This window comes from Anguilla rostrata, chromosome 6 (assembly GCF_018555375.3).
Source record: "Anguilla rostrata isolate EN2019 chromosome 6, ASM1855537v3, whole genome shotgun sequence".
In the NCBI taxonomy this organism is placed as follows: Eukaryota; Metazoa; Chordata; class Actinopteri; order Anguilliformes; family Anguillidae; genus Anguilla; species Anguilla rostrata.
In genome coordinates this window covers 9,781,459-9,786,587 of record NC_057938.1, presented here as the reverse complement: position 1 = coordinate 9,786,587, position 5,129 = coordinate 9,781,459, and positions in this window count along the sequence as shown.

Genomic DNA, 5,129 nt, shown 5'->3' with positions numbered 1-5,129 from the left:
GTGTTTACCGTCGAATCACGAGCGCCAAAACAGAAGCGCCTATTGGCCATCGACACGAAATACGTCACGTTGTCCCCGCCTGATCACGCATCTTTCACATGATAAAGCTCTGAATGAAACAACGTTTAGCAATAATCAAGGAGTCCTAGTTGAGTGGGTTGCTCCGTTACCTTCTGCGTTCTATCCTGTAATCACAGATACTGCCTGCCATGAGAATAACTCTAAAATGCGGTTCGAACTGACTTCATGGATCAAAAATAAACATCTGTTTTATATCATAAATATTGAAACATGAGCTTGAAGGTCAGACCGGTGATATGTATGTCCCCATTGCTCTGTACCGTAATATTATTGAGTTACACCGCGTACTACGGTTTTGCATACTACCTGCACACTTCTAACCAACCGTGCAGCATTTTGTGGATGTTTTGTTTCAAGACACAACACATTTTCACGATATTCTCATTTGATGAAAGTGGTTAAATAATACAATGCAGGCGTGAGAAGGCATTTGTAGCACATGGACATGAGTTTAGTAAGTTACAGACTTGATGCAGTGCAGAAAGTATTACTCTGCTGTCTGCTACAGAATCAGACATTTAAAACACATATTGCACATGCATTGTTATTAATTTGCTTAGCAAATGACAGCACCCAGAGAATTTCAAATGAAATGTAATCACTTCCCAAAACTGGATGTCTGCTTAAGTATCATATGCAAGAGTAGGCCTACAATCACCATACCTTGAATTTACACCAGCAACCATCTGGATATTGGCTCTGAACGACATCACTATACTGACATTTTTTTGTCCATAATCTTCATACAATTTTATATGAATCACTCAGTTTGCATTTTCAGAAACATTTTATGCTCATATCATTGAACATATTCTTCAATCGCATATGAAATGGTGAAAGTCTCAGTGTATTTTGTGTTTTATGTGGCATGCACATATACATTATACACGCATATAAACATATTTATATAGCTTATGTACGGTATATACTGTTGGTCTTATCCTTAAAAAAGATTGGGTGTGTAATACAGCTAAAGGATTGGTTTAGGTCTACAAGACAAGGAATATAAGTAAAAGTATATTTATTCCTGCTGGGGTGGGGTGGGGTGGGGGGGGGATAGTGGCGCACATGTATTACAAGAAAATTTGGTTTATTAATTTAAGCAGCAGGAATAAAATGCGTGTGCTACTTGGTTTTATAATTAGAGACACAATTTGACAAGTTTAGATCATGTGCACTGAGGACTAATCACATTTGACCATCCTGCCTGTATAAGATGGAAGGTAGTTGAATGCTACAGTCGGTCATTGACCCTGCCAGCCCATTATTTGCCATTCTTCAGTGCATTGTGTTTTTTTAAAAAATTTTAAATACCTCAGAAATTAATTGACAGTGTTCTTAACTGTACAATATCATCAAGTGGTTTTCCATAATTTGTTTTTCTTGTGAAAAACAGGAAGTATATGCACAGGCTAGTATGTGCCCTCCAAACCTGAGAAAAATGTATCTCATTATCATCATTTAACCTGAGAAATAAATCCGGGAGGTAGGGGGTGATGGTGTGCAGGGATCATGCCTAGAGTGTTTGGTTGGATATATAACATTTATATTGTAAGCATTTGACAAACACTCTTATCCAGAGCAATTTACACAGCTTAAATTCTTTGCATTCATACTATACAGCCAGCCATTGTGACTGCCAATGTAAGCAATGGCATTTTAAAAGTTGCTTACAAATGTTTGATGCATCCAACCAAACACTCTTCTTGTGTTTTCCATTCCCATATAGTCAGCATGCAAATATGCAGTTGAAATGAGAGGCAAGAGCTATAGATGTTTAAACAAAAAGAAAATCAGTTGCAGTCCGCAGAGTCATTGATAAAGGTAACAATCATGAAATGTGATGGCCATGTAAGACTTGGCATATCATTGGCCTCGAAGACTTCCAACACACATTTAACTGACTGATGTGACACAATGATCCAAGTCAAAATTATCAATCAATGACATCAATTGAGTCAGATTGGGTTAGAGCTACATTTTAAGACTGCGTGCTCCTCTTAGTGTATCTGTTAAAGCAAGAGCACACAGTGTGGTTCACATACAGAACCTGTCCTAGTTGTGTTCCCTAATATGAGAAAAGCGGTCCCACTGGTTGTCCGAGGGGCAGTAAGCGGTGGCTTCTGCCATCTTGCCGCACCTAGAGTGAGGGGCAGGAATCAGCAAATCAGACGCATGTGATGCAGTTTGTGTCCCCCATCAGCGGAAGAACACGAGAAGCCTGCACCTCACGCCAAACGAGATAATAAAAGCCGGGCCGGTGCCGCTGCGGAGGGCACGGGACTCCCTACTCTCCCTTCTCCAGTCCCGGGCTCCATGTGCTGGAGGTTCATTAGAGGATACTGTCCCATGTTCCCAAAGGCCCCACCCTGCTCTACCGCTCAGTCCATTGGTTGTCTGATTAATTACTGTTATGCGGGTTCCACGTGGTTACAACTTATCATTATTTTGAAACTTTTAACCCCCCCCTCCCCCCCAAAATTCTTTTTTTCTTTCTTGTTTGGCTATCTTTTTGTTCTTTCTCTTTTAGTGGATTTGTTCTGTTTCTGTTACATGCACCATGAAGGGTAAAGAACTGAGCCTGTAGCCAGAAGCTCGGAGATTCAATTCCCTGGTTGGGCATTGTTATTTAGCACAATACTTATCCCAAACTGGTACAAAAATAAATCATCTGAGAGCATGAAATCAAAATGTTATGTAAGTGTCCCAGAATACAGTGGGCATACTAGGGATTGAAAACATAATTCAGTTTGCTTGGAGACACACTGTATGGCACATGCAAACAATCCGCACACTACCCTGCCCGAAAAATGACCCGTATCATCAGTATCAGCAAATATTGATACGTGGAGGCCACCACACTAACCTCAAAAATTCATAAGAAACAAAGCGTCCTATTCTTTCACTATTTGAAGGTATATTCTGTCCTTTCCTTCCTGAATGAAGCCTTTGTGTTTCTGCACAACCTTGAATATATACACACTCAGCTGTAGATATGCACGCATATCACACGTTGGCCTTTTCAAATGGAATGCTATTTGGGCAGGTAATTTTATGCAAAGTGTGAACCCGTTGGTGAGCTCACAAAAAAAAACATGGCTGCTGAAACAAATGGAGCAGTGAGAAAAATAACATAGCTCCTGTTGATTAGCTAAACCCATCACCCTGTGCATTCTAGTCCTGCTGCCCAGGCCAATGTGTGACTGCCCTATTACTCATTAACCTGTGCCTGGCCAGGGTCTCTTCCTCTCCATGCTGTGGTATTTTTCCACACCACGTGGGGCCATCAGCTTTTTAGCAGCTATAGTTTGTTGATTATTTGCTCTGCTTTTGTCTTTAGGTCACAAATGTCATGTCAGATATTTAGAGAATATGCCTTGTTACTGTGTGTAGAGGGAGAAAGGTCATTGTTATCCCTTGCATTTTTGTAAATTCCTTCCTTGAAGTTTTGTACAACAATGTACAATTTTTCATAGATTAAGAATGATACAATTTTTTGCAGTTTTCTCTACAAAACGAGGAGTATGAATTGGTAACAAAAGGCGTTCTACTTGTTTGAGTTTACATTGAGTTGCCTTTTTAAGGAATGGATCGGTCCTTATCATCTCAGGTAAATATCCCATTACTAGGGCATAGTGTCTTTATTGAGGAAATGTGTCACAAAGGCTGCGTAATAGTCCTCACCAAGGCCTAGACTTAGATGAAGCCAAATGGTATGCACGTGTGAGTGTTTATTTGTGTGTGCGTCTGTGTGTGTGTCTGTGTATGTGTATGTGTTTGCATATGCAGATGCAGACTGCTGTCACAACAGCGAAACAACAAAGAAAACAAAATATGTTTATGTTTATGTTTTTAATCATTAGCAAGGGAGATCAATAATCAACCCACGGTGTTTGTTTCCAATTGTTATTTCACAAAGTTTCTTTTTTGTTTCTTTTCTTTGTTGATAGAATAAACTGACCTTCATACTCACTGCTGTTTGTATCTGCCCTGGTGCAGAGATGGTACACTTTCAAAGTTCATTTTCTATAAAAAGAACTAGACTTGACCTCAGGGTCATTAATGAGAGTTTGAGAGAGGGGAATAAAAACCAAAACAAACCTGAAACCCAAAGAATTAATAATTGTGAAGTGCTGATCCGACAATTAGATCCATGAAAGATCCACACGCAGAATTTAAAAAAATGATTTAGATAAATGATTCAAACATTTTGACAAACTGCTTGTGTGAATAATGGATCAGTTCTACTGGGATCAGCTGGCGTTGCCCACAGAATAACATAAAATGATTCTAACCTTCTGTCTTACTGTTTTTACTCACAGTAAGACAGAAGGTTAGAATCATTTTATGTTATAAAAGCGTTAAATGTAAATCTTTTGTAAATTTTCTGACATTCTAACTGCTGTTATATCCTAAAGTCTAAAATGAGACCATTCCTCACTTCTATTGAAAATGTACTTCAGTTGTCCAACTGTTCTAGTCTAAAGTTTATTGTAATATGTATTTGCCATAGTGTATCTCATATACTGGTTTAATGTTTATATATCTAAAGGCCTGACAGCCTCAGTGCAATATTTATTTCTGTTGCAATGTCTTTGTTGGGGATAAATCTTCAGAAGCGCAAACATCAATATGCTCAGTTGTTTTGTTTTTTTTGTTAATTTGTACATTTATTAAGCCATCAACAGACACAGATGAGTTAATGTTACAATTCTATATCAAAGGCACAGTCAAGATTCTATATGAACTGCTAGTGCAAAGGACAGCATGGAAATTCTGCATTCGTTCCTTAGTCCAGCAGCTGCAGTAGATCTAAAATGGATCATACTTGGAAAAACAACATTTTTCTCCTCAGTCAATTTTCTACAACTAAATCATGACTGTTAATCAATAAAACCTGGATTAGCCATTACATTTGTCCACTGGACTGTACAATTCACTTAGAATATACGCCAGGTATTACTCCTTTGACCAAATATGTCATTCTGTTGGTATTCCATTCCGGAATGGAATAAATGGTAAATTGGTTTGGCATGTCTGGCTGGGTT